Source organism: Enhydra lutris, unplaced genomic scaffold, assembly GCF_002288905.1.
Source record: "Enhydra lutris kenyoni isolate GAN:26980312 unplaced genomic scaffold, ASM228890v2 scaffoldscaffold45, whole genome shotgun sequence".
NCBI lineage: Eukaryota > Metazoa > Chordata > Mammalia > Carnivora > Mustelidae > Enhydra > Enhydra lutris.
Window position 1 is genome coordinate 13,362,694 of NW_019154129.1, and position 11,100 is coordinate 13,373,793.

General features: G+C 54.4%; 5 non-coding genes across 5 annotated transcripts; 3 read left to right on the top strand and 2 right to left on the bottom strand.

The window, feature by feature from the left end:
* Positions 1-2,307: 2,307 nt before the first annotated feature.
* Positions 2,308-2,380, bottom strand: TRNAK-CUU. The gene has a single exon. It is a non-coding gene; the product is annotated as a tRNA-Lys (tRNA).
* Positions 2,381-2,569: 189 nt separating this feature from the next.
* TRNAP-AGG lies at positions 2,570-2,641 on the top strand. Its single transcript has one exon. It is a non-coding gene; the product is annotated as a tRNA-Pro (tRNA).
* A 3,390-nt stretch (positions 2,642-6,031) lies between these two features.
* TRNAK-CUU lies at positions 6,032-6,104 on the top strand. Its single transcript has one exon. It is a non-coding gene; the product is annotated as a tRNA-Lys (tRNA).
* A 3,324-nt stretch (positions 6,105-9,428) lies between these two features.
* On the bottom strand, positions 9,429-9,500 carry TRNAP-UGG. Its single transcript has one exon. It is a non-coding gene; the product is annotated as a tRNA-Pro (tRNA).
* Positions 9,501-10,618: 1,118 nt separating this feature from the next.
* Positions 10,619-10,691, top strand: TRNAK-CUU. The gene has a single exon. It is a non-coding gene; the product is annotated as a tRNA-Lys (tRNA).
* The last annotated feature ends 409 nt before the right edge of the window (positions 10,692-11,100 follow it).

The following is an 11,100-nucleotide window of genomic DNA, read 5'->3' on the forward strand; positions in this document are numbered from 1 at the left end:
TGGACCATGAAGACCCAGAGGACCGGTTGCAGGGCCGGACCCCTCTGCCCCAGGATACTGTGCAAGGTCACATTGGGACCACCGCCTTCCTTTCCAGTAGGTTTCTAGAACGACCACCCATCCATGGGGGAGAATAAGCATGGTCCCTTGAGGCCCCACATATCTGTGCCCAGGGATGCCACCGCGGAAGGAAGGTTGCTGGACTGTGCCCAGCACCAGGACAAAAAAAGGGACTTTGGGGGACCCAGAGCCACAAGGGGGCTTTGGAGGCTGAGCCCAGAAGAGGACGGGCCTGGATGAGGACAGGAACCTCTGAGTCTGCCCCTGACCCTAGGTCCCCTTTCTGTTAGTGGAGGAGACAGCTTTGGCCCAAGGCCCACAGCTGGGGCTTCCCCATTGGGAGGGTGGGAACTCCCTGGTCTCAGGTTTGAGTCCCCCCAGAACCCCCTTGCAGTCCTGGAGCCCTGCCCAGCTCCAAGGGAGCCCAAGTTCCCAATCCTTGGCCCTGGAGGGAGGTCCTGGTGACAAAGCCTCTGGAGGAAACTGACCCTTGGGACTCCGGGCCTGGCATTATGGAACCTCACTCTTTTCTGGAAGATGAGCCAAATACTCCTACCTTGGGGTGGGCTTCTGGGACCCTGCTGCCCCTGAGCCCAGGGAAAGCAAGTGGACAGAATCAAGAACAGAGTATAGTGTCGATGTGGTTCATTGGTCTAAGGGTGTGAGTCTCACTCTGGGTGTGAGAGGTCCTGGGTTCAAATCCCAGATGAGCCCTGTCTCTGGTTCTTTTTCTTCTCCAGATGGTCAGGTTGTTACCACCTAAGGGAGCCAAAGTCCACCCAAGGCCAGGAAGGAATGGGGACCCAAAGACCCACCATTACACATGATGGGGATTAAAAGACCTTCAGGTCTGCAGAGCAGGCTTGGACCTGCTCTTGCCGCCCTCTGCTTAGACTGTCTCTGTGTCTTCCCCTCCCCACCCCTACCCTCATCCCCACCATTTGGCATGGAGCACGGGGGAGGGGGGAGGAAAGACAGATGATGTTTCCCTTGAGAGCAGATCCCAGTGTTCTAGGTGGAAGGAAGCTGCTGGGCTCCACTGGGAGCATCTCCAGGGGACTGGTCTTAAAACCAGATCCAGAGTGGGCATCCCAGACTCCAGATATGAGGGCACATGCCTCCCTGGCCAAGCCCTGCCTCACCCATGAAGGGATAGCGAGTTAGTATGTCAGACATGAGGGAGGGAGGAGGTTAGAGCCACCAAAGGTGGCCAGTGGGCACCTTGACTTTAGACTTTGGTCTCCAGAAGTGTGAGAATATCTGTTTCTGTTGTTTTAAGTCGCTCAGATTGTGATAACTTATTATGGCAGCCACGGGAAACTAACAGAGGTACTGGGTTGGTAAGACATTTCTTCCAAAAAGCGACTAAGGTGTATGGACCTAAGTACCTAGTAAACTGAACTTTCTTTTACCCAAAAAATACCAGGAAAGATTCCCAACACCAAGAGTGCCCTGAAGGGAGAGATGTGGACACTTCTGTTAGGAGTCCCAGCCTCAGGTCTGGGATCTGGAGCTCCAGGGAGGGGTCCAGAAGAGGGTCAGTCGGCTGCTGCGGTGTCTCCCCCAAAGCAGCCTCCACCCCCACCAAAAAAGAAAGAAAACCCAGTCTAGCAAACATTGAGAGGGGCCTTTTTAACAGCATAAGCCATTGCAAGAGAATGGAAGAAAATCAGCTGATGGGAACCCTAAGCCCTCCTTTTCCCTCTCCCTCAAAATGGAAAACAAAATCCCCTGCTTCCATTTCCCTTTCACTGGGGAGAGTGGGCCTCTCCAAATGAGAGGCCACTGACCTCCAGGTCGAAGAGGGGAAGGGCAATTCTGAGCAGTGCCTCCTCCGGCACTGGGGTGGCCCTGCTTGGGAGCCTCCTCCTGGGAGCCTCACTCAGGACTTAGAGAGTCCTGCTCCCTCATGACACCCCCCCACACACACACACACAGACTCTGACCTCTGGGTTTGAATCCTGTTCCCGAGTCAAGCGTGGCAGGGCAGGACATCCTGCAGTTACTAATCTAAGCTCTGTGTCTTCTCCCACCATGTATTCAAAAGCTGGCTGGCGGCCCCTAATACCTGCATTGCTTCCCTCAAGCACCAGCAAGGTGTGAGGCTTCTGAGAGCCACAGCCAGAGGCAGAGGTCTCACAGGAAGCATCCGCCCTAGATTGCTAAACAGCCTCGTGTAAACGACAGGAAACACTTTCCTTGCCGGGTGTCATCTTAAAAGGCCTGTTGAGCAGTCAAAAAACCATACACCCAACGTGGGGCTCAAACCCACAACTCTGAGATTAAGAGTCTCATGCTCTACCAACTGAGCTAGCCAGGTAAGGACAAAGTCTGTCTCTACCTCCCAGCTACTCTAAGTACCAAAGGCACGTGCTGCGAAAGGAAACAAAGGTGCATCCTCCACCGGGAGAGGTGATGCGCGCGTCACTGCCATCCACGGGAGTGGGAGGCGCCTAACCAGGGCGTGAAGATAACTACAAATAAGCAGAAGTAAAGTGTAACTAGGTGTGGCTCGTTGGTCTAGGGGTATGATTCTCGCTTAGGGTGCGAGAGGTCCCGGGTTCAAATCCCGGACGAGCCCGAACCCTTTTCCTCTCACAAACTCCCCCCGAAGCCTCACTGAAGCTCTGGGTACCCAGCCCAGGGCCACCTGCAGCCACAAAACCGGCCTGATGGTCCACCACCCCCTCAGCCCGCTGCCGCGACTGAAAGAGCCAGAGCTCCTTAATCCCTGAGGCCTGAATTTAAACTCCACATCGAGTTTAGGGAGCTGAGGCTTGCAGAGACAGAGATCTCCAGGGAGCCGGACCACACAGACATGCGGCGCCGCAGCTTCAGCCCGGGAGTCCTCGCGCTTCGCGCACCCGGCTGCAGCTCCTGCACTCCCAGGTAGTTTCCTTGCCTGGCCGCCAGGGGGAGCGCTGAGCCTGTGTGGCTGACCGTGGGAGACCACGGGAGCCGCGAGAGAACCCAGACCTGGCCGGGAAGCCTTCCAGCTATGTTCCGGACGAGCCAGAGTCTGGCTGACGCCCCGCATTGCCTCTTGTGTTAATGACCAGTGCGGGTTCGGGAGCCTCCCGCGACCCGACCCCCCACCCGACTCCCCAACACACACACCCTTCCCCCCAGTCCCACTGCAGAAGGGGAGAATAAGGCGACTGCATAGGGCCTGTCCTAAGCGTGCGGCTCACGAAATGGACACTTTGACTTCAGCTCCACGTTCCCCTCCCCTCCTCTTTCCCTTCCTGGGACCTGCACAAAACCCGAGGGCCACTTCCGCCTGGGACCAGGTGCCCAGAAGCAGGCTCTGATGCCCTGCTTCAATAAGGCGTCTAACGTTGCCCCAGCCTTCTCTTTGTCTGGTGGAGTGCCCCACCTCCCCCACCCCCCCGCCAGGTGGTGACTGCAGAAGCCTAGTGGGGAGCCTGACCTCTCATTCCTGTTCAGCAATCAGGAGGCCCCACCTTTGTGACCTGCTCCCCCCTCCCCAAACAAAAAGGGGGAGTTTTCTTCTCTTACCACAGGGGCGCATTGTCAGAAGTCCAAAGACGTAAATAAGATCTAGAGTTTCCAAGCATAATACTGGAAATGTCCAAGATGCAACTGAAAGTCACTGGTCATTCTAAGAGCCACGAAAATCTCAACTTGAAAAAGAAAAGGTGAAAGACACGGACACAGATTTTGGAACCGTCTGAAAGGGAGGGGAGAGGTGGGAAAGCGCCATCCTAAAAATGTTTGAAGAAGCTTTAAAGAACTCACTTGGAAGAAATGTAAAAGTTGGGAGTCTCAAAGAAATAGAAAATATCAAGAAAAACCACATGGAAAAATGTAGAGATGAGGAATTCAGTAACTGAAATGAAAAGCCTAATGGCAAACGCATGGGCAAGACGGAAGAAAGAGTAAGTTAACGTGAAGATAGAACGGCAGAAATGACCTAATCTGAAGAACACAGAAAACAGACTTTGGAGGAATGGAAGGAAGAGGAAGACAAAGGAAGGAGAGAAGGAAAGAAAGAAGGACAGAACCTCAAGGATTTGTGGGACTTTAACAAAATACCTAATGTTGGAGATGCCAGAGACCCAAAAAGAAAAGAAAGACAGGGCTAAATGTATTGGAAGAAATAGTAATGGAAGTCTATCTGTGTATTCTTTTTTAATTTATTTATTTGACAGAGAGAAATCACAAGTAGGCAGAGAGGCAGGCAGAGAGAGAGAGAGGAGGGAAGGCAGGCTCCCACTGAGCAAAGAGCCTGATGTGGGGCTCGATCCCAAGACCCTGGGATCCATGACCTGAGCCGAAGGCCGAGGCTTTAACCCACTGAGCCACCCAGGAGCCCCTATCTGTGTATTTTTTATAATTATCTTTAATGGGGCACCTGGGCGGCTCAGTGGGTTACTTGTCTGCCTTTGGTTCTGGTCATTATCCCAAGGTCCAGGGATTGAGCCCCGCATCCGGCTCCCTGCTCAGCAGAGAGTCTGTTTCTCTCTTTCCCTCTGCCCCTCCTACCTGCTCATGCTCTCTCTCTCTCTCAAATAAATAAATAAAATCTTTATAAATAAATTGATAGATAGACTCCATGCCCAACACAGGGCGTTAACTTACAACCCTGAGATCAGGAGTCACACACTCTACCAGCTGAGCCAGCCAGGTGCCCCTGTCTGTTATTTTTTAAAAACACACTTTGTGTTTTAGAACAATTTTAGTTCACAGCAAAATTGAGCAGAAATATAGAGTTCTCCAAAACTTGGCCCTGAGCATGCACAGCCTCCCCCATTTCTGTGTATTTTTAAAACCTACCTTCCTCCATTTTTTTTGTTTCAAAGCACTTATAGCATTGCCTCGCCCATAAATGTTTTTCACTTTTGCGGGGGCAGAGGGGTGGCAAATACCTCTACAAATAAAGTCCTTTTGTTTTTGAACACCCTCAGTACTGTGCACACATCCAGCACCATTAAGGATGATACCTTCGTATTCTCTCTTCCCTGGTCTGTGTACTGGTTCCCTGCCCCCTCCTTACCCCTCTCTGCACTTGCTTGGCTGGATTCAGGATGCAGGCCAGGGACCCCCACAGCAGGAGCGGAGCGTGGGGAGTCTGAAATCCCTGGGGATCCTCAGCAGATTCACTGAGGCAAACCAACTCCAGAGCGTGGGGTAAGGGAGGAGCAGAGAACTGCCAGGTCCCACTCCCAGCCTGTTTATCTGAGGTTCTTTCTTGCTCTGGAGAGCCACGCCAGGACGGGGGCGCATGGTGGGGACTGCTCCAGCTCAGACCCACCTGGGGCTCAGGCCTGCAGACCCACAAGGACAGACCCTCTCCTCCCAGGGACTCCTTAGCCCTCACCCCTGAGTCCCTGGAGACCGGATCCAGAGGCAGAGAGCAGCAGGCATGTGTGACGGCACCCCGGGGGTCTCCAGAGCTTTCCACCATCCCCTGCCAGGCAGCAGGTTCCTGCAGCTCAGGATCGCCCAAGGGCAGACCAAGAAGGCATGGGACGAAATATATATTTTTATAATTTTACATAAAAATACATTGATTTCCGATTATTCAAAGGAAGTGTAGTTGGAGTTTTCATGCAAACACGTGGAATCTGGAGGGTCTAAAACTTATTTTAAGTACACAGGTTTGCTTGATTAGATAAGGGAGGATGGGTCCGGTTGCATTTCCTCATCTCGGGGCCGCAGGTCCAAGGGTGGTGGGGTGTCCGCGGGCGCGGGTCTGCTCTGAGCCCCGACGGCGCTGCAGCGCCCCCGGGGGGCCGCGGAGCCCATCTGTCTGTGGGTCTGGGCGGCGCGTCTGCCTCCACCCGCTCGGGACCGCTCCCCTGCGGATTCCGAGCAGCCCACACACAGGGTGCCCGCTGGTGACTCCAGAAGCGGCCACGCCCCTCCAAGACCAGATCTGCCCGGCCATTTTGGATTGTGCGCAGCCAATCACATTCTGAAACTCAACCGCCACCACCTGGTGGCAACTGCCCGGCTAGCTCAGTCGGTAGAGCATGAGACTCTTAATCTCAGGGTCGTGGGTTCGAGCCCCACGTTGGGCGTCGTTTTGAACCGATGATTCACACACATTTCTGGGACTGCTGCGCAATTCCTGCATGTTTGGTTTAGGTACGACCTCAACAGCACAGCAGGTGAGGAGGGGCAGCGTGTCACTGTCACGGTGGTGCACCAACACCTTGCCTAAGCCATCGGAGGTGACCAATGATGTTCCCCCCTTACAATGGGTTCTCCAGCCACTTTATTCCTCAACTTCCTTTTTGAGCAAAGTAACCTTAGAAAGGGGTCCGGCGGAGATTGGGACCTAGCTATGAGAGAAAAGCCGCCCATCCCAGTTTTCCCTTGGGTTCAGTCAAGGGAAGGAGCAGTACTATTATTCAGCTAAAGGTCACTGCTGACGGAGGCCATGTGCAGTCTTGAAAGACTGAACTTTTACTAAGTTGTCCTTTTGGGGATCAGGGTATACCTGGGATTCCAGGGCTTATCATCACTCAGTGTGGGAACACCCCCCAGGACAGGGTGACAAGCTGGGTGGCCATGACCACGTGTCCCAAGGAAAGCAACACCACAGTGCCAAGCACTCTCAAAGGGAGGGCTCATCTAGGATTTGACCCTGAGACCTCTTGGACCCTAACTGAGAATCATACCCTGAGACCACCAAGCCACCCCCTCTGGCTCTGGTTGGACCATCCCTCTTTCCTGTGGCTGTTAGGAAGCATTTGATTCAGGTCTCTATGGACAGGAAGAGAATGGCGGGGGGGAGGGGTTCAGCATTGGGACACTAAGACTCAAAGTCAGTAAGTCCCTAGTCCAATTTTGGGGGTGACAGGTGGAAAATGGAGACCAAGGCTTGGGAAAGCTTCCCTGGGTCCTCCTTCTGTCACCAGGCTAAGGGCTGGGCTCTGGAATGTAGCTGAGAGCAGGTTTTGGACACCCTCCCCCGACCCATACACCACCCAGCGCAAGATCATACCCCCTCCCAATCCACACACTGGAGGGACCTTCTGTCTGACCTGAGCATCACCTCCACTTCTGCCCAGGGATCTGCCTCCTGGACTCCAAGATGGACGTCCCAGCACAGGCACAGTTAGGAGGGACCTTAAGGGATGGTGCATGTTCAAATGTGAAGAAAGGATGAGGTAGGACATTAAGAAATTTGGGTAGCCCTCAGAGAAGCCCTGTCTTGCCACTGCCCATAACTGGGGTCAAGCTGGCTCTTTGCCCACTGAGTGCACCTGGACACATGGCCTTGGGGCCCAGACCTGATCCAGCCACTCGGGTCCAGCTGGGATCTGGGTCTGCTGCACATTGGGCCTGTCTCTGGTCCATCTACACAGGCCCAGACCCCACTTCAGCTCTGCTGGGGACTCCATCCATGCCTTGAAATGACTGGAAAATGCCAACTGTGGGCTTCTTGGAAATCTGAAGCAGAAGAGAGAATGTGCTCTCCTCCACAGGGCCCTTCCTCTGCTGAGCCCCAGCTAAAGCTAAATCCAGGGAACGGGATTGCCTGGGTGACTCAGTCAGTTGAGCATGAAACTCTTGGTTTCCGCTTAAGTGGTGATCTCGGAGTCTCGGAACAGAGCCCCTGCATCAGGCTCTGCACTCAGTGGGAAGCCAGTCTGCTTGTCTCTTTCTTCCTCTGCTCCTTCCCCTGCTTGCTCTCTCTCTCTCTCTCTCTCTCATATAAGTAAATAAAATCTTAGGGGAAAAAAAGGTTAAATCCAGGGCTGGGTGTAAAGATGGGGGGTAGACCCCAAGGGAGGGATGCTGTTGATTCAGAAGAGGATTTTGGAGAGGAACCATTCCACTGGTGAGGTGAAGAGGGTGAGGAACCATCCCCACAGGAGAAGGCAGGGTTGGCCAGGGAGCTCGATTACCTCAGTTGACCTCCACCAGGCCTCAGGTCTGGAGAGACCTCTCCTAGCATGCCAGTGGGCCCCAGGATCTGTGCAGACCTGCTCCCCCTCAGGGACTCCAGAATCAGGAGGCATAAAAGGGATACCGCCCTGGGGCTTAAGTGAAGAAACTGGGTCAGAAAGGAGGCCCACCGGTCTGTACTTGCAGGCAGCCGCCTGGTGAGGGCTCTGTGCCACAATCTGGGGGCTGACTCTGGGATTGAGATCAGGAAGCTCCTCCCAGACTGGGGGCCCCTGAAATTTCCACCACAGCCTTCAGCCCGGCCCATATGAACCATGTCTTTTATATTCTCTACTCTGATACCTTGACATAAGATCCTTGCTGACCCTGGAGAGATTTTCCTTACCAGGGTTGGCCAATTCCTAGAGATAGCAAATTGTCCTAAACATTTCAAATGCAAACCAACCATTCCACAGTCTACAGCCCCCAATCACCTCCTTCAGTGGGCTCTCACACTGGGGGTTCCTATCCCCCTGTCAGGATCACCCCAAGGCCAAGAAACAGACAACTATGGACAGAGCTATGTTCCAGAAGCAGCTGAAATTAGTGCAGACTAGCCCGTCTAAGCCTGTTCCCTCTGCCTCACCTGTCTCACCTTCATTGAAATCACAAGAAAGGCTCTGGACTGCATTTTCTAGAACTTTCTCTGCTCCTGGACTACCCAGAATACCCAGAGCCTCCTCTGTGCCCTCCCCCACCCCCCACCTCCACTCCCTCCACCCCAGGGCAGGATCTGCCCCTCTGCTTGGGAGCTATGAGCCTCAACCCATATTTTCAATGGCTCATCTGCTGGGCCCGCCATCCCTGAATAGTAATAAAGCCTCTCGAAACACAGCCTTTCTTCAAGCGTGGCTGGGGCGCCTATGGGGGGCCCTAGTCCTTCATGGCCCCAAAACTAAGATTGAATCTCTCCCCGTGCCCAATTTCCACTGTGGTTTCCTTCCTTCCCTTGTCTGTGGAAGGGTTTTCTGGTAGCCCCTCAAGAAGGAAAAAGACATATGCAAACGACCTTTTACACCACAAAGCAAAAAAAAAAAAAAAAAAAAAAAGTGGGGCGCCTGGGTGGCTCAGTGGGTTAAAGCCTCTGCCTTCGGCTCAGGTCATGATCCCGGAGTCCTGGGATCTAGCCCCGCATTGGGCTCTCTGCTCCGCTGGGAGCCTGCTTCCTCCTGTCTCTCTCTCTGCCTGCCTCTCTGCCTACCTGTGATCTCTGTCTGTTAAATAAATAAATTAAATCTTTAAAAAAAAAAAAAAGTGCCAAAAAAAAAAAAAAAAAGTGCCGAGAGGAAGTTGGGTCATTATCCCTGAGGCTGGGACTCCCTGGTGCTTGCACAGTCCCGCACACAGACCAGATCTCCTGCTCTCGGAGAAGCAGACTGGCCTGTGGTGGATCTAAGTTTCCTCTTGCCCAGGACCTCCCCCTCCCCTGTGACACCATTCCAAAAAGTGGGCTCGTCCGGGATTTGAACCCGGGACCTCTCGCACCCAAAGCGAGAATCATACCCCTAGACCAACGAGCCGCCCTGCTGTGGTCTTCCTGACGTTGGTCCTTGGAGGCTTGTGCCCTGGCCTCAGGGCGCTCTCCTAGTCCTACGAGTCCTGGCTTCCTGATCCCTTGGGAAGGTGCGCGGAGGAAGGTTTCGGTTTCGATTCCAGAAGAGGAGGGGGTGCAGTGTAGCCAGGACCTGGGGGGAGAGAGCGCGCGCGCGCGGCCCAACGGCCCTAGACCCTCAGGCCCCCTCCCCACTCCGCCCCCCACCCCCACAACGATGGCCCTGCCCTCGCCGAGAGCTACCCAGAGCCGAGCAACCAGAGGCGGAGGCAGGTGACCCTGAGGAGGGAGTCTGTGTGACCCGGGTGAACAGGGAGGTCTCTCGTGGTGGACCCCAGCCCAGAAATTTCACCCAACGTGGGATACAGTCCCGGAGCCTGAGAATGAGTCTCTGCTGCCTCCCAACCGACCAGCCTAGCCCAGTCGAGCCTCCAAGTACTCACTGGATCGGTCCCCCGCCCCTCAGCCTCAGACCCGGGCTCGATTCCAGAAGCCCCTCGCAACTGTGGAACCCCAATGCAGGGGTCAGAACTGGGATCAGGGCTCACTTCTTCCCAAACGGGCAGCTGCGCCGACGCTCCAGACTTTTACTCTCCCATCTTCTCTTTCCTCTTGCACTAACAAGGGGTCCAGCACCGACTTGGGGAGGAGGGTTTTCCCGGCTTGTCCCGGCAGCGAGCCCCTGGAGTCCTTCTGATTCGCTTCTTGCTGCCCACTAAAAGGGGGGGACAGCTGGAAACCCACGGATCGCCTGTGACTGGAACACGGCACCTCTCACATCCTAATAGAGGATCACACCACGTTCCTTACTGGCCAGCCCCTGTGGCGCTCAGCCCCATGCCCTCACCCCAGACCCAGCTCTCCTGAGCCGCGGGGCCACGCAGACACACCGACAACACAGCACAGCACCGCGCACAGTGGCCTGCCCTCGCTCCTTGCGGAAAGGAACTCCAATTCAGTGTTGCGCGGGGGAGGGAGCGCAGGGGGAGGGAGCGCAGAGGCTCCAGGACCTGTGCTTAACAGGCTCAGGACAGCAAAGTTCCCCAGTATGCCTGGCAGCCTGTGCCGTGGTGACACCCCACATCTGCCCGGCTAGCTCAGTCGGTAGAGCATGAGACTCTTAATCTCAGGGTCGTGGGTTCGAGCCCCACGTTGGGCGTGGCTTTTGTCCCAGTAGCCCTACAACTAAACAGTGGACTGGGTCTACCCTTACTAAGAGGAACCTGTCCTGGTCCAGGAAGGCCAGGATGCTGGGCAACTTGCTTCCGTTGTTTAGATTCCATTATATGTAATTTTTAATTTTATAAAAGTTGAAATTTATGTGAAAGTTCCAGGTACAGTACACACAGCAGTCAGAAGCCTCTCTGAGGAGTTCCCCTTCTAGTAACTTCCTTGAAGTTGGCAAGATCTGGTCAGGCACTAAGCAGCCCAGCCCAAGAATATCGCCCAACATAGGGCTCAAACCCAATGCTTAAGGGGTTAAGTCCACTCGAACCCACTACTTACGGGGTTAAGTCTCAGCTCTGTGGGCTGAGGGAGAGCTACAGATAGACAGCATGGAGTGGATT